Here is a 19,365-nt window from a genome sequence, read left to right on the forward strand (position 1 = left end):
AAATAGCTCTAATTTAAGTTTAGATACACGAAGCGCGAATGTGCGTATTTATATGGGCAGCAAATATTGGTCATTTGCTTCTTAAATTCGTTTCAAACATTTGTAAGTACACGTCATAATGAAAGATTGTTTCACTTTACTTCAGACGGATGATATTTGCGTGGGACATTTCCTTTTTTCGACCGTCATCGATTGATCGCCGGATCGACGTTCATTATTGCCTTCAACGTTCACCTCCACCCCACCTCTACATTTCATTTCATTTTCTGCATCGATAAGTTTCCACAAACATGCATACACACGAGCTGATACCACAGTAATTGGATATTAATGAAATAAGGATGCACGCTGAAATCAATGATATAGGAGCATTCGAAATGCTCCGGTGGATGAAAGAAGACCAGTCTTGAAATAAAGGGCTATTTTAGGTGTGTCAATACCCGTATCGATTAATGAAATAAGGATGCACGCTGAAATCAATGATATAGGAGCATTCGAAATGCTCCCGTGGATGAAAGAAGACCAGTCTTTAAATAAAGGGCTATTTTAGGTGTGTCAATACCCGTATCGACCAGCCAAGGTCGTGGATGGGGGGGGGGGGGGCGGGGAGGGGATGCGCCCTCTCTATATTTCAGTTTAAAGCCCCAGCTACTTGCGCCCTTAATACAGTCAACAATGCCTGAGCGGTACCCATTGATCCCCCATGATGCCCTTTTTCTTATGTTAATTGAGAGATGATTAGATGAGATAACCATCTGCCAGTGACCTTGCTGGGAGGTGTAATCCCTCCATTCCAAACTAGTGCAGAGGGGCTTTAAAGGTCATACAAAGTTTTGTTGATATTTCAACAGGATTGGATCATGAAATTGAAAATTTGCATTACTATTGCGAAACCTAGTGTTATAATGAGCAACTTTTGAACAAATTTGGCTCTAAAACGCTAAGGATTTCGAGAAATTAAGTGCTCCCGATAAATTTCAAATAGCGCTTTCCAAACGGGAATAGAAAATCAGTCGATTTTAGTCAAGAAACATTGTTTTGAAGCTAAATTAATATGAATCTTGAGAGGGAGCTATACAACATAAAGAGTTTATTAATCACACTTTCATGATCACTTTAGAATCGCTTTCAACCGCGACAACGATCGTTGACTATTGTAGGATCGCATATGCTTCCAATATGTTCCTTTGAACCAAATTCATGACCCCCATACCAAAACTTTGTATTACCTTTTATACAGTATAATAAAAGTAAACTTATGATAACAATAATGAATCTATATTATAATTTGAGTAAGGAAATCCATTGAAATCTAAAAACTTTTAGGGTGCTGCACGCCTCCGGTTGAAAAAATGCCACATGTCATTCGTTATGACCGCAGATTGTTCTAAAGGCTGGGATTTTTAAAATAATTGTTTGAAATCTCGAAATGAAATATAAAATCTCAAAATAAATCATGAAAGAGGATGGCAACGGATAAAGGAACTTGCGCTGTACAGCGAATGTACACTCTTCAAATTGACCGCGATCGGCTGTCTGGCTTTGCAGACATGTTCCAGCCGGTTTTGTCTGGTTCGTTACCGTGATGAATTCAAGCCTTTTTTCCATAATGGAAAAAAAAGGCTTGAATTCATCACGGAGCTGAAAGCAGGTATTGGGTTGTCTAGCAACAGCGAAATACAACGAACACAACTGTGCGATAGATGAAAAAGTCATTAAAAGCGCGGGAATGATTAAATCTTTCATCGTGTCTTTTGGAAATCATCAAAGGGAAGATTACAAAATCAATTGATTCTTACTTAGAATTTGGCCTGACTTTGGATAGAATAAAACATCAACACCGATGGTCATTATGGGGCCAAAATAGTGACCGAAATTACCATATTGTTGTTGTTGTTGTTGTTCGGTGTAGATTTGACCCTATCCTTCTTTTTTCAGACCCTTCGAAAAAATGTTTGTTAAAACACCTCCCTCACCAACATGCTCGAAAATGTTAGTATATATATATATATATATATATATATGTATATGAAAAAATCTGTTAGGTTTCGTAAGTATTTTTTAACTTCTCTTCTCTTTGTGCGATTTAATAATTGTAATACTCTAAAACTTTGTCCTATCCACTCTATATTTCAAACTTTCACTAATTTGTTTTGATAAGTGTTATGCATCCACAATTAATCACCTGCAATTTTCACTATGAATCACCAACTCTTTTAACGGCGGTATTGACATTATAAACACGGCCAAAATTTCGTGAGTGATATAAACAGGTTTCATTTGACATGATTCTAAGCTGAACATTCACGATTATTAATGGCAACTTTTATTTGACATATTCATTCTCTCTTTGATGCCAAGTCCTGAAAGAGCCTCAGAAAAATTAGTCTACGTGTGTAAAATAAAAGCCGGGGACGGGGAGAATTCTCATTTTAATAGTGAGCGTGCCTATTATGAATCTTAAATGTCAGCATCGTTTCTTTGTCATATCATGTCAAACATAATTATTTACATCGATATCCTGCTCCGATTTAAATGAGGTTTTAGGAAGATCTTCGCTTACTTAATGACATGAATTTTGCCACATTATTGGGGACTTGATACCTACTTGTTAAATATAAACACGAAACTAGACTTCATCCCATTTATATTTCCTTTAGTTATTGGTCGACGAATAATAATCTAAAACATGCATATGCCCAGTTTATCTTCTTTACAAAATTGGCTACACTCTCTACGTTGTTTACGTTTGACAGAAATATCCTGCTTTTTTGTTGTTAATAGTGTAACTGTACTAAATAAGTATGTACTATCGATTAGACTTCAAATGAAGTGAAACAATTAAAGATGAAAAGTAGCCTAACAAGGGGCGCCCGAGTGACTTTCAAAGTGGGGGTTACCACAAAAAAGGGGCCCTTATTGGAAAAACGGCACCTACAAAGGGAAATCTCAAAGCGAAAATATACAATATTTTAAATCCTATAGGGATATTCCCCTACATTATACATTATCAAAAATGATTTCGATATTTGTTTTTCTTTATACATTATACAAGATATTGCTTAAGCATCAAACTTCTGAAGTTAAGTGTGATGGTCTGAGAATTCATTTGCGAGCAAGCGAAGCGAGCGAGGAACAATTCTAAGGTTTGTGAGGTCGTATAGTGCAAAAAATTACATGTTATAAAGAGGGAAAAACCCAATCCTGATGGGGTTATAAGCACATTCTCATAACGCACGACTGAAAAGACCTTTGATGAGTAACATAATTATATCAATGCGAGCGATTTGTGGGGGGAATTACTCTAAGTCGCTTGAAATTACGGGCACGATTAATGATGAGAGGAAAAGAGGATACTTATTGAGAAGGATAAGACACTTATTAGAAGAAAAAAAGGAGCACGTACGTGTCAAAGTACAATGGGTAATTAAAAGAGGTAAAAATTGGACACTTCTTACACCTCAAAAAAGAAACATCCATCGGGGATGAAAAAGGTACTTATGAGTATGGGAATTGGGCATTTGTCGACAGAAAAAGGGCATCCATCAGATTTTGATAGAACCATTTATGAGAGGTGAAAGGGGGCTTTTATGAAAAGGGGATAGGTCCTTTATTAGAAAGGCATAGGGGCACGTATCATTGTTAAAAGGGAAATTATCAGAGTTGAAAAGTGGCACTTATCGCACTGGAAAAGGAGCCCTGACCAGATATGAAAAAGAGCACTTATAATAAAGAAAAATTTGCATTTGTTAAAAGAAAAGGGGCGCCGATCAGATTTTATTAGAGGCATTTGTCAGAGGTGAAAGGAGGGGAATGGCTCTCATTAAGAAGAAAAAGAGGAGCATGTTAAATTAAACGGGGCACTTATCAGAGATGAAAAGACGTTATTATGAGAAGGGGAAGGGGCACTTATAAGAAGGAAAAGCAGCATATATCAGAAAGGAAAAGGGACACGTGTCAAAATAAAAGGGACAGTTATTAGAGATGAAAAGAGACGCTAATCAGAGATGAAAGAGGAACTTATCAGGGGAGGAAGGGGCACTTGTCAAAGTAAAACGTGTATCTCTCAGATTTTAGTAATGGCAATTATCGAAGGTGAAGGGGCAAATATCAAAAATGAAAAGGGGCACTTATTAGAGATTAAAAAGGGCACTTATGAGAATGGAAAATGGAAACTTTCCGAAGGTAAAGGAGCACCTGTCAAATTAAAAGTGGCACTTATCAGAGGTGAAAATGGAAAGGGGCACGTTTACAAACTAAAAGGGGTACTTGTCAAAGTAAAAGGGGCACTTTCCTATGTAAAAAGGGGCACTTTGGGGATACTTGAAAAGTGAGGGCATTGTTCTTCCCTGCCCCATCCCCTTGCCGGGAGGGCCGCCTCTGAGCCTAACCACTGATCTTTAAATTCAAGTGAAGGCCCAAGCTAATCAGAGCTTGAAAGAAATCAAGTAAAAGTTTGATAAAGAAAGTGAATACTTACTATTTAAGAGAGCGATTGCCAGACATGGGGAAGCATTTGCTTGCAAGTACATGAAAAGGGACGTAGTTCCCGTTGTTTGCTTCTAACTGCTCGGCTTTATGTTGATAGTTTAAATGTGCGGCCCATTGGGATAGAAGCAAAATCGTACCCCGCCACTAAAACATCATTGATAAACTAAATGATGAGCTAATATCCTGCATGTTTTTTGGCAAAGAAAATCGATGTAACGCTTTAACAACACACGTATGGCTCAAAATAGTGTCTTACTGTGTCTTTAGTTTTACATTTGTATCATGAATGCTACAAAAAGAATTGTTTATAATTGAACTTAGAACCAGATATTATCAAAAATGTGAAATCGAAGAGCATTAAAAAAAGAGGAAATGCACATCTGTTTTTTTGTTTTAAGGAAGAACAAGAAACCTTGTCAAATAAAGTTTTTTTTTTTTTTTAGACGATTAGAACCCATTAGGCCTCATCAATATATAATCCACACAGCCAAACCGACTTGAAACTTACCAAATATGGTTGATGAATTCAGAATAATTAAAATTTCGCTCGGTCGACTGTCGGTCTGGTGTCGGTCTTGTGGTATAAATAGGTTTTTTGAAATTATGATAAAAGTAATATCGTAATTAATGAAAGCAAGGATTTGATAACCTCCTCTTTCTTTATATGAGGCCTCAACAACCTATTTTGGAATGCTAACATACATCAAACGTAGCATCGGTACCAATATAGCTGTCAGTTTATATCGTCTCCAAAGAACTGTCAAATCAGTCACTCCAATGAGACTCTAAAAGGCGTGTTTTATGTACACTAATTATGACGCTAAGGAAAGTAAGTCTGGTTTCAGATAATAGCCAATGCTTTTATCACTCGTCCATGTAGTTGCTGAATGGGAAGGAATGAAATTTGAACAGCGGACGTAAAACTAAATTTGACTACATGTCTCTTTCCATTTGGTCGATCCCTTTCTGATTTTCAAGTCTTCATCCTTACTTATTGTTTCTTGACAATCATCAACAATGTTTAGTGTCGATATTTTTCTGTGCTTTGTTTTTGTTTTCATTGGATTTCTCGTATTATCGACAAATATCTGCTCTTTAGTTATCCTTCGAAAACATTGGAGTGTCTTTGAAGAAGTCCCACGATTCCTCTATCAGTGTATTGGAGTGGCAGATCTTATAGGTGGCCTCTCAGGGTGCACTTACTTTACTCTTGCCATTGTGGACAGTGACTGCCATCTTTCAAAAGAGGTGTACTTAGTCCTGTTCAGGACATTTTACTTTGGATTTCTATTGTCTGCCATCACAATAGCATGTCTCAATATCGAAAGATATATTGCGATAACCAAACCGCTGAGGTATCCATCAATCGTGAACATTCGTTCTACGTTATCTTGTCTCGCTTTATCAACAGGCTTCCTCTTAATATTTGTAGTTGCAGGTCTAGTACCAGGATCTCCCGTTCATAAGTTATCTCTTAGTGATTGGAGTAACATGTGCCGGAATGGAACGCTATTGGTTCTAAATTTTACTTCTTCGGAAAAGGAAACAATTTTCACGCTCTATTTCCTATCCACTGTGCCCATATACATAGGTATAACGTTGAACTTAATATCCATGGGTATAGCTACTAGGCAGGCCCGAGCCATCGCCGCCTTAGCAGTACCTCGTTTGGCTGGTGAGAATAACCCGGGACATCTCAGAGTCAAACTCAAAGGGGTCAAGACTATCTTGTTAATTAGCGTAGTGAATTTGATCTCATGGGTACCTAGCATTGTACTATTATTCGTTACTATTACGACCACACGCTATGTATCAAAGACTGCTGACGTTCTTCTGACGTTGTTAACACTTGTGAATTCCTGGAGCAATGCGTTCATATTTGCTCGTACCAATGCAGCCTATCGACGTGCAGCCAGAGAAAGCTTTCGATCAATCTTTTGCTCCCAAAACTAACTGCGGTTTCTCACGACTTTTGGTGGCACCTGGAAGTGTAGGCAGCCCTGCGACCTTACCACATCCTATGGATACATCCACTTTATATCACAAATGATACACGATTTGAGATCCATGTTTTTATCACTGTCCATTGAAATGTAATGAATGGTTTGCATACAAACGTACTAACATTTGCTACGTCTAAACCCGAACTAAAATTTATATTGATATTTGGAGCTCTAAGTGTCAACTGTACCTTAATTATGTAAGCAAATCGACAAACGCTAATGTTTTTAAAGTTTTAAATGTTTTAAAGAATAAGGCACTTTCAAACAAATCTAAGAAGACAACAAAGATCACTGAATCAAATACTTTTTGCATTTTTTATGTAAACAATGGTAAGATCAAAATAAACGGAAAAAAAACATTTATTTAGCATAATCAAAATCTGTTTTTGAAATTGGCCGATCAAAGTTTTTATCGAAAAAGGTAACTTGTAGTATAATTTAATATGTATATATAAGAATATATGTTAGACGTTATATAAATATTTAAAAAACATCACTACTCTTTTTGCGATTCATCAATATTCATCCTTTAAACATTTGTCCGATTTATTCAATACTTCAAATTTTCACGAATTTGTTTTAATTATGCATCCACAATCAATTACCTTTAATTGCTATTTGAAATTAATAAACTTTTGACGACAATATCGGACGTGATTAAACACGACCAAAATGTCATGAGTAATATGAATAAGATTAATTTGACATGGTTCTAAGACGGTAATTCACGTTTTCTGGCATTTTTTTATTTGACATATTCATTGTCTCTTTGATGTCAAGTCGATAAAAGTCTTAATTTCTTTTGCCTACGTGTGTTATATAATAGGAAGGGAGAATTCTTATTTTAATACCGAGCATGCCTAAAATAAATCTTAGATTTTGCACTAATTTTATTTTGATGCAAGGTCGTTTCTTTGTCATATCATGTCAAAAAAGATATTTGCAATATCCTGCTTCGATAGAAATGAAGTTTTTAGAAGTACTTCGATCACTTCATGACATGAATTTTGCAACGTTATTGTGGACTTGCCACCTACATGTTACACATGAACACGAAACTAGACTTTGTCTTTCATGTCCGATATTGCCGTCAAAAAATTATTGATTTCAAATGACAATTAAAAGTGATTAATTGTGGATGCATATCTCTTATTAAAACAATGCAATAACATGAAGAGGACGTCTTCCCTGTTGTTTGCTCCGAATTGCTCGGCTTAATGTTGCAAGTTTTAAATATGTGACCAATTATGACTGAAGCATAATCGTATCCTTCTACTTATTTAAACATAATAGTTGAATGATTAGCTAACATACTGCATGTCTTATGGCAAAGGAAATCTATGTAACGCTTTACCACTACATTTACTAATATAACGCCTAAAACTAGAGTCTTACTGTTACTTTAGTTTTACATTTTGTCTCTTAGTTTGATTTTTGTTGTTATCATTTATGATAGTAATAAAGTTTTAACAAATTGTTTATGATTGTCCGTATTAAAACCACCTGCAGCTGTTCGAGGATTATCTTTATACTGTATTATAAATATGAAATCAGAGAGTATTTAAACGAAGTGGCAATGCACATACATTTATTTGTGGGGGTAGAACGAGAAGCCTTGTGCAAAGAAATGTTCTGTAGACGATTGGGACCCATTAGTCCTGCGCAATATAGTTCCATTGCGTAATTGGTCATTCGCTAAGAAAATAATATCCAAAATGGTACAAATGTAGACCCAATGTAATATCGGTTCCTTTTTTAAACAACGTCAAAAATAGTTCGTAGTTGTGATTAAACCAAAAAGTGATATCCACCATAAATGTTGACCAATGTCTCAAGTGTATTTCAACAGTGTGTTCAAAACTTGTTTATCTTTCTGATATGTACTTGGTCTCTTCATACAATGAACCTTCGTTGATCTTCTATGTCTAAAACTAGATGTAAATTGTAAATACCCCTTTGGAAAATGGGCCATCATTGAACTCTAGAATTTTTTACATCTAGGTGCTTAAATAAACATTTAGTTTTTGGTAATAGAGTAACGTCAAATATATATATATTTTGTTTACATTTTCAGTTCCTGAATATAATGACAATTAGGCTAACTTACATTCAATTCAATTCAATTCAATTTTAGAACAAGAAAACATTTCATATAACAACCAGCTATATAACATAAAATACACATTAAGAACATATTTGACAAAGACATAACATAAACTGAATAGGTTGCAACCTGAAAGCAAAAATATAATCCTTATATAAAGGTTGACCCTGTTTTATAATAAAAGATATGAGATAGATTCGTTACTAAACATTATACAATACACAAATCAAGACAACAAACATACATACAAACAACCAGTAAAATAGGTCTTGAATTCAAATGATTATTGCAATTTATCCAAATGAAATTTCTTATATCTACGTTTAAATACATTTACACTAACAAAATTATGAATATAAAGAGGAAGAGTGTTCCGAAGAAATGGTCCTTCAAAAATAATTATTTTTTTGGTTTAGTACTGTACGAGTCAATTGCAAATTAAATTGTTTAGCATTTCTAGTATTATAACTATGAATATTACAATTTAATATAAACAATTTGGAAATTGAATCAGGAATAAGATTGTGATGACATAAATACATAAAAACACCTACTTGTTATAGGGTGATCACACTGTCTGTGCAAAAAGTCTACCCCGCGAACACACACACACAACAGCAGTCAGTTGGTAGAAATAGCAATTTTTTAAATGAATTTAAAAAAAATTAAACAATATTTTAAAAATTTTATTTCACATATATTTTAAGCATACCTTTATCTACAATTCTGTGTAGTTTCTTTGTTATAGGCATGTGGGAAATATGTTAATTAGAATATTGTCTTTTCAGCCATGTGTGACATGGCCCGCTGATCGCCCATTGACTCGCGCTGCTATTCTGCTTGGTGAAAATGCACCTCAATGTATACAACTTCCCTACAAACATGCAATATCCTCATGTGTTTCACTCATTGAATCAATTTGTTATTTACACTCAAGGTAGCCACAATTGTACTGGGATCATCAAAGTTTTTGTTACTCTAAAATTCAGTCCCTGTGAAATGTTATGGCCTGTTGAATGGTTTCTCGGAAAAATCATCATAAATCCTCACATTTGACATCTTTTAAATAGGCAAATATACTGTGATGTAGCTGAAATTCTAGAAATTCTTATCATATGATTGGTTTTCTGAATAATTTGTGAAACATATGAGGAAATAGCTGTGACGGTGATCAAAGTAATTTCCATCGCCATATTTTATTGGCATTGCAAAATTATTTGGAATTTAAGGTTAATATTTGGTGTAAATATGATCTATGAATATATGATTTAAAAAATGCCCCCAAAATGAACAGTTTGACTTTCCTAATGTGCATAATTGGTGCGTGAATATATAATTAGCTGAAATGACCTAATTTGCATATTTGATGAATATTCATGTTTTTTGGGGTTTTTTTTTCAAATGAAATATATTTCCATACCTGTCTGATATACATAGGTTTCACTGATGTACCATGTTCGGTTTTGATTTGATTACATATGCGCATATTAATTAGGCAGACTAAGTTATTTTCACAACTTTTTTTATATCTGCAGATTCGCAAAAATGGCAAAAAGGACTTATTTTGTTGGCTTCTGTTTTCAAAACGGTAATAGATATGTGAATTTTCTGTTAACAAGAGTAACTTTCCTAGGCCTACTAAATATCTCCCTACATACACACTTACACACCACCACACACGCACACACACACACACACACACACACACACTCACACGTACATACACGCCTATTATGTCCGAGGACCATGGTAAACTACCTTCTTTTGAGGACAGGCGTTATCTAGCTCTAATGGACATAATGGTGAAAAGACTCCTTAAAAAAGAGAATGCTTTTAAGGACGCTCACAAAATTGAATGCGTTTTTTTAAGTTTAAAAATTTATCATAGACCTATACATCAGAGGACATGATTCTTGTTTTGGTATACGTCTGAGGTGGCTTTCTCTAATGTTAAAATGTCATATTTCAGCATTCGACAGAGGTCAACCACGCACACTTATCAAGATTGCGTAAACTTACGAGGACATTGTATTGAATAGGTAACACAGCTCAAGTTTACATAAAGGTACGAGGACAACATGCGTTACAAATGTAACACAGTCTTTGTTTGTATAAACTTATGAGGACATATCAACACAGATAAAGTTTCTGTAAACTTATGAGGACATCACACAAATCAAGTTTGCAGCAACACACGAGGACTTATTGCACAGGTATTTCACACATACCAAGTTTGCGCAATCTTACGAGGACATTGTATTGAATTGGTAACACAGCTCAAGTTTGCATAAATGTACGAGGACAACATGTGTTGCAAATGAAACACAGTCTTTGTTTGTATAAACTTATGAGGACATATAAACTTTATCTGTTTATTTTGCAAAGGTATTTCACACAGATCAAGATTGCGTAAACTTATGAGGACATTGTATTGAATAGGTAACACAGCTCAAGTTTGCATAAATGTACGAGGACAACATGTGTTGCAAATGAAACACAGTCTTTGTTTGTATAAACTTATGAGGACATATAAACTTTATCTGTTTATTTTGCACAGGTATTTCACACAGATCAAGATTGCGTAAACTTACGAGGACATTGTATTGAATAGGTAACACAGCTCAAGTTTACATAAATGTACGAGGACAACATGCGTTACAAATGTAACACAGTCTTTGTTTGTATAAACTTATGAGGACATATCAACACAGATAAAGTTTCTGTAAACTTATGAGGACATCACACAAATCAAGTTTGCAGCAAAACACGAGGACTTATTGCACAGGTATTTCACACATACCAAGTTTGCGCAATCTTATGAGGACATTGTATTGAATAGGTAACACAGCTCAAGTTTGCATAAATGTACGAGGACAACATGTGTTGCAAATGAAACACAGTCTTTGTTTGTATAAACTTATGAGGACATATAAACTTTATCTGTTTATTTTGCACAGGTATTTCACACAGATCAAGATTGCGTAAACTTATGAGGACATTGTATTGAATAGGTAACACAGCTCAAGTTTGCATAAATGTACGAGGACAACATGTGTTGCAAATGAAACACAGTCTTTGTTTGTATAAACTTATGAGGACATATAAACTTTATCTGTTTATTTTGCACAGGTATTTATCTCTTTTAGCGATCATGAGGAGTTTATCTCAACAAGGTTCCACTTTACATCATTCAGATACAAGCAAATTTAAACACTTCAAGTACACATGTAGATCATTTTCAAAGATTTGTTTTTAATAAAACTCAACACTGACAACAGGAACTTGACATACATGCAGTTAGTCATTCATAATGCATAAATAACTTTTCTCTTACATGTACAAAATCTCAGAAATCACCTCTTCATTTTTCTTAAATGATAATCTACACAAAGTCTGATCATTGTGATCATTTATCGATCATTACACACAGAATTTTCAAAATGAATATAATCACTAAGATTGTCAAAAATCCTTAAATTAGCAGCATGTTTCTGCATTTGTTAATGTGATATTGAAAGATTTGGTCCACACTTGTGGTCGATTGTGCAGACATTCAGTAATAAAAAGAAACGTCAATTTTAAGCATTTTCTGGAGGTCTTTTCCCTTTTTATATTTCAACTTGTCCCCATTTTAGTTCCTTTTCTTTTCTATTCTGCCCGAATACGCAAGTGCAAATAAGGCATCTACAGGTATCATAAACATTGTAATAATTTGATAGTAACACTTGTTTGCATAAATCTGTTAGATTACACTGCAATGCAACAATGAACTTGTTTCCATAAGTGTTTGAGAACATTACATGTACACTGCATATTTGACATAGAAATTGTTCACATATTCAAGAGAGGACATGCATTTTTTAATACTAAGCAATTTCAACACACTAATTGAGGATCTCTATACTTACCGAAGATGGTATGTTCTTTTCCTTTTCCAGACTGGGCTACAATACATGAGAGAAAGACATGAAACATTTCATCATTGTCATTTTTTTTTGGTTTACCCCTTTTCTTTCCATTTATTTTCTTGTATTTTTAAAACTTTCTTTTTCTTTCTTTTTCCCTTTTTATATTTCACTTTGTCGGCATTTTCGTTTCTTTTCTTTTCTGTTCTGCCCGAATACGAGAAGGCAAATAAGGCATCTACAGGTATCATAAACATTGTAACAATTCGATAGTAACACTTGTTTGCATAATAAAAAAATAATAATAATGAAATATCTTTATATAGCGCATAACACAATCATGAGAAAGTCCCTATGCGCTTAAACAGAAATAGAAGTGTGAAAGAAATCAGAAGAGCTGGGATTATCACTAAGGTTATTGGGTTTCAAAGAGATAAGTTTTTAGGTTCCCGACCGAAAGTGCTGTACTTAGTCTCGGCAGGCTGTAGTCTCTTAGAAAAGAAAGCCAATGGTTGTCAAATTCCATCTACCAGCTGTTGGATAGTTCCTCCAACTCCCACATCAGATGCATCAACCAACAGGCATAGAGGAACATCAATTCTAGGATGAACTAAAACTGCAGCGTTAGCTAACTGATCTTTAGCCTGATTGAAAGCAGAAAGTTCTTGTTCACCTAGGGCGATTGGTTGGTTCTTCTTCGACCTATTTTTCAGCAGATCTGTGAGAGGTTGGAGTACTTCTGCACACCGCGGAATGAACCGTCTGTAGAAATTGATCAGCCCGAGGAACTCTCGTAGTTTGGTAAGTGATGTAGGTATCGGAAAATCCCGGATGATCTTCACCTTGTCACTAAGCGGCTGTATTCCTTCTGAGTCAACTGTATGCCCTAGAAAGGTCAGTAAAGGTACTCCGAACTGACACTTAGCGGGGTTGAGAATGATTCCATACTCTTGCAGGCGGTCAAAGAGTAGACGGAGATGTGTCTCGTGTTCGTCTTTGGTAGTACTAGCTACCAGAATATCGTCGAGATAAACATAGACGAAAGGAAGACCGCGAGTGACATCATCCATCAATCTTTGGAATGTCTGAGCTGCATTGCGGAGGCCAAAAGGCATCCTTACAAACTCGAATAATCCAAAAGGGTGGTTATGGCTGTCTTGTGGATATCGCTAGGCTCGACTGGGATCTGATGATATGCCCTGATGAGATCAATCTTTGAAAAGATTGTCTTGCCACTAAGTGACGCAGAGAAATGTTGCAAATGAGGAATAGGGTATCTATCAGGAATAGTACGAGCATTAAGCATGCGATAATCTCCACAAGGTCGCCAGTCCCCTGGTGTCTTCTTCGGAACCATGTGCAAGGGACTTGACCAGTTGCTATCAGATTGTCTGATAATGCCGAGTTCAAGCATGTGTTCAAACTCTGCCTTGGCAATCTGCTGCCGATCCGGAGCAAGCCGACGAGGGCGAGCTGAAGCAGGTGGGCCTCGAGTTTGGATATGGTGGGTGGTTGTATGCTTGACTTCTGAGTGCTTGTATACTGGCCGGGTGATGTCAGGATACTCACGAATAAGGGAGTGGAAACGCTCCGAAGAATCTTGCTTGACATACACCGGGCTAATGATGGCTGTGTATGTACCGACTCCCTGTACTGTAAGAGTGGTGGTGGTGTCTATCAGCCGTCGATGTTTGATGTCGACCAATAGTCCATAGTTATCAAGGAAATCGGCTCCCAAGATAGGTGTAGGTATGTCCGTGACAACAAAAATCCAACGAAAAACTCGCCGCAACCCAAGATCAAGAGTGAAAGATCTCTGGCCAAAAGTCTTAATGGGTGACTTGTTAACAGCTTGAAGTTGGATATTTGTTGCACTTACCATTGCCGATTTTCCTAACATGGATTGAGGGAAAATACTAACTTCGGCCCCAGTATCAACAAGAAAACGCGTGCCTGATTGTTTATCATGAACAAAGAAAAGGCGACTGGGTTGAATGGTGCCAAGTGAATTAGTCGCCGCTATTCCTTGGCGGGCCCGTTTCCCTGGACATATCCAGGGCGGCTTTGTCCTGCTGAGTATGAACAAGGACTTATGCACTTCTGGGCTCGTTTGCCATGCTTCCAGTGGTACCAACATTCAGCCCCAGCATGTTGTTGATGCCGACTCGGGCTACGGGAAGCTGATTGGCGAGGGCCGGAATTCCTCGGGCCTCGCTGTCGACTGCGACTTCTGCGGTCCTCCTGTATAGAACAAGTCAAGGCTTGCACCTGAGCAGCCAGTTGAGCTACCTGGGTAGAAAGTCGATGTACTTCACCAGAGTCATTGGGAGTAGCGCAAGCGTAAGTCTGCACTGGTACCTCTTTAGGTAAGACATGAGAAATAGTAGGCGGACCAGCAACTTCAACGATTGTGTCGGCTAATGCCGCCAGCGCAACCAAGCTGACATCATCGCTTGTGGAAGCGAGAATCAACTGTACATTGGTTGGCAGGCGTTGCAAAAATAATTGCTTAAGTATACTAGTTTCCAAAGTATTAGAGCCTAATAATTGTTGCATTCTCCTAAGGAGTTGGGAGGGCGACCTATCGCCTAACTCTTCACTCGTCAGCAATTTGTTCAGACGCTTTTGCTCAGAGACAGAAGTTCGCTTAACCAGTGCTGCTTTTAGTATCTTGTACGGCTCTGTTTGGGGAGGGGCAATTAAAATATCGCGCACCTCTAGAGCTACCTCTGGTTGTAATGAGGCGACAACATAAGCGAACTTTGTAGACTCAACTGAGACACCTCTAGTTTGAAACTGAGCCTCAACCTGAGCAAACCAAATATCAGGATCATGTGCCCAAAATGGTGGAAGCTTTAAGCTAACATAATGAGACTTGAGGGGATGGTTCAGAAACCTCACTAGGTGATACATTGCTATCAGTATCAGGCATGATAATGATGATGACAAGGTAGATTAGATCAACAGAAGAAAAAAAAAATCTGGATCACGTCGGGATCACCAGTTTAGGGAATTTAATCACCTAAATAAAAGAAATAGAAATAGATTTCTTTCCTACCTCGTCTCGTAGAAACACCTGTTGAGTACAGATACTTGGAACATATATTATATCACAAGTAGTAGTTCAAATATTGCACAGCACCCGTAGAAAGAATATGTAAGACCATGTACAAAGTAATGGCGCTTCTTCGCGAATTAAGTAAAGAAGAAGAAACTTATAATCTCTATAAAGTAATAAGGCCTCAGAACCGAGTAGAGAAACAAGCGAAGAAATAGGACAAGAATTAAGATGAAGCTGAATTAGCTTTGCTGTAGATCGACTCTCTAGAATACTTGTGCTCTATATGAACAGCTCAGGAGAAGTGATGAAAATAGGTGTGGCAAATAAAACAAGCAAGTGTAATGTCCTTGTACAGTATAAGCTATACCAGTACATTAGGTGGTTGCACATCCCAACCTATAGGGTATGGAATGTGCTTGCCAGAATAACTATGTGTGGCACTCTAGTAATGCAACAGGTGTCACTAAAGAAATGAGTGACAATGGAATAAAAGGCTAGACTTCAAGCCACACAATAAAGACAAGACAATAATATTTACAAATGCAAAGTTCTCCAAAGGTCAAGTCACTACAGGTTACTCCTGAATTTGTCATATGGTGTGATATTTGTGAAGTAGTTTGGTAGGCTATTCCATGAAATAGATGCTTCATGTGAAAATTATCTCTCACCATATGATTTTGTTGCAGTTTTAGGTACAGTGAACATTGATCTTTTACGAGAACGTAATGATCTCTCCGGTTTATATTCAATGAGCAATTCTGTGAGATATATGGGTGCTAACTGTTAAATCTGTATTACACTGCAATGCAACAATGAACTTGTTTCCATAAGTGTTTGAGAACAATACATGTACACTGCATATTTGACAAAGAAATTGTTTACATATTCAAGAGAGGACGTGCATGTTTTACTACTAAGCAATTTCAACACACTAATTGAGGATCTCTATACTTACCGAAGATGGTATGTTCTTTTCCTTTTCCAGACTGGGCTACAATACATGAGAGAAAGACATGAAACATTTGATCATTGCAATCTTTTTTTGTTTACCCCTTTTCTTTCCATTTATTTTCTTGTATTTTTAAACTTTCCTTTTCTTTTCTTTTCCTTTTTTATATTTCAACTTGTCCCCATTTTAGTTCCTTTTCTTTTCTATTCTACCCGAATACGCAAGTGGAAATAAGGCATCTACAGGTATCATGAACATTGTAACAATTCGATAGTAACACTTGTTTGCATAAATCTGTTAGATTACACTGCAATGCAACAATGAACTTGTTTCCATAAGTGTTTGAGAACAATACATGTACACTGCATATTTGACATAGAAATTGTTTACATATTCAAGAGAGGACATGCATGTTTTAATACTAAGCAATTTCAACACACTAATTGAGGATCTCTATACTTACCGAAGATGGTATGTTCTTTTCCTTTTCCAGACTGGGCTACAATACATGAGAGAAAGACATGAAACATTTCATCATTGCAATCTTTTTTTGTTTACCCCTTTTCTTTCCATTTATTTTCTTGTATTTTTAAAACTTTCCTTTTCTTTTTTTCCCCCTTTTTATATTTCACCTTGTCCCCATTTTTGTTCCTTTTCTTTTCTGTTCTGCCCGAATACGCGAAGGCAAATAAGGCATCTACAGGTATTATAAAGTAACACTTGTTTGCATAATAAAATAATAATAATAATGAAATATTTTTATATAGCGCATAACACAATCATGAGAAAGTCCCTATGCGCTTAAACAGAAATAGAAGTGTGAAAGAAATCAGAAGAGCTGGGATTATCACTAAGGTTATTGGGTTTCAAAGAGATAAGTTTTTAGGTTACTCCTGAATTTGTCATATGGTGTGATATTTGTGAAGTAGTTTGGTAGGCTATTCCATAAAATAGATGCTTCATGTGAAAATTATCTCTCACCATATGATTTTGTTGCAGTTTTAGGTACAGTGAACATTGATCTTTTACGAGAACGCAATGATCTCTCCGGTTTATATTCAATGAGCAATTCTGTGAGATATATGGGTGCTAACTGTTAAATCTGTATTACACTGCAATGCAACAATGAACTTGTTTCCATAAGTGTTTGAGAACAATACATGTACACTGCATATTTGACATAGAAATTGTTTACATATTCAAGAGAGGACATGCATGTTTTAATACTAAGCAAGTTCAACACACTAATTGAGGATCTCTATACTTACCGAAGATGGTATGTTCTTTTCCTTTTCCAGACTGGGCTACAATACATGAGAGAAAGACATGAAACATTTCATCATTGCCATCTTTTTTGTTTACCCCTTTTCTTTCCATTTATTTTCTTGCATTTTTAAAACTTTCCTTTTCTTTTCTATTCCCTTTTTATATTTCACCTTGTCCCCATTTTTATTCCTTTTCTTTTCTGTTCTGGCCGAATACGGAAGTGCAAATAAGGCATCTACAGGTATGGTATTATACATGTATGTATCATAAACATAGTAACGACTCCATAGTAAAGATGATTATTACGCTCACCATTCCCATCATTTTTTTTTGAGGGGGGGGGGGGCCAATTTGAGGATAAAAGGTATCAGAACCATGTTTGGCAAACATTTTTTTGTCCTTCTTTTATTTTCTTAGCTAACAAGGCACTTCAAATTACTTTTTAATTTGAAAACAATTAATAAATCATCATTAACAGAAAATTTTCCTGAAGGTTTTTGTTTTTTCTGAGGGTTTATTCTGAAATGTGAATCTGTCTTTCAATGTGAGGTCTAATTATATAGCAAAATTTAGTCATTTACAAAAATTGAGGTACACTTCTTTCTTTTATCACATTATAATTATCTTGAATGTCAAAGTTCTAATAGCATTAGGTTACTTCATAAGCAAGCTTCCCATTAAGATTCACCTTTTACCAAGTGCATACATTAGAATATAAGCAAACAAGAACATGTTCCATTTACCTGCCGCCAAGGTAAATTCTTTACTCCATAGTCGTATGTTAGTTCCACACCTTCTTTAAGGTCCACCAAAGCAAACAAGCACAAATGTGGGGAGTTATTATCAAATGCAACCTTTTCCATGATGCTATTTGCAGGCGCGGATCCAGGATTTTCCAATAGGGGGGGGGGGGGGGGGGGGGGCCGGAAATTTGAAAATTGCGCATACCGTTTTTTGTCAAGGTCATATTAGAAGCACCATACCGGTACAATTTTTGACATTTTCATCAGGGGGGGGGGGGGCTATAGCCTCTTGCCCGAAAAAAGTAATTTTCTGGTTTCACAATTCGGCTAGTGAGCGAGCAACAATTTGAGCATAGTATGTATTTTGTGAAAGTGTTATTTATCACCGAAATAAACGAGAAAAGGTATCAAAAACTCATATTCGGGCAGCTCGCTGCCCCCCCCCCCCCCCCCCATTACGCGCGAAGCGCGGAAGCTTTGACCTTTCAATAATTATTAGAGAAAGAAGACGGTCGTTGTACCGTTCTCGACTCTTAATCCTTGTCTGAATTCAGTTTTTCCCCTCCCGCGCGAAGCGCGGAAGCTTTGACGTTTCATTAAATTATTAGAGAAAGAAGACGATTCGTTGTAACATTCTCGACTCTTAATCCTTGTTTGAACGCAGTTCTACCCCCTCTCGCGCGAAGCGTGGAAGCTTTGACCTTTCATTAAATTATTAGAGAAAGAAGACGATTTGTTGTACCATTCTCGACTCTTAATCGTTGTCTGAATTCAGTTTCATCCCGCCCGCGTGAAGCGCGGAAGCTTTGCCCTTTCATTAATTATTAGAGAAAGAAGATTTGT

The 19,365-nt window shown here is 36.5% G+C and overlaps 1 long non-coding RNA gene across 1 annotated transcript; it reads right to left on the reverse strand.

Moving 5' to 3' along the window:
• Positions 1-11,830: 11,830 nt before the first annotated feature.
• LOC115919945 lies at positions 11,831-16,781 on the reverse strand. The gene is made up of 2 exons (XR_004062074.1): positions 16,520-16,781; positions 11,831-12,542 (listed from the first exon to the last, which is right to left on the reverse strand). It is a non-coding gene; the product is annotated as an uncharacterized LOC115919945 (long non-coding RNA).
• Positions 16,782-19,365: the final 2,584 nt, after the last annotated feature.

Source organism: Strongylocentrotus purpuratus, unplaced genomic scaffold (genome assembly GCF_000002235.5).
Source record: "Strongylocentrotus purpuratus isolate Spur 01 unplaced genomic scaffold, Spur_5.0 spur5_scaffold_7, whole genome shotgun sequence".
Classification (NCBI taxonomy): domain Eukaryota; kingdom Metazoa; phylum Echinodermata; class Echinoidea; order Camarodonta; family Strongylocentrotidae; genus Strongylocentrotus; species Strongylocentrotus purpuratus.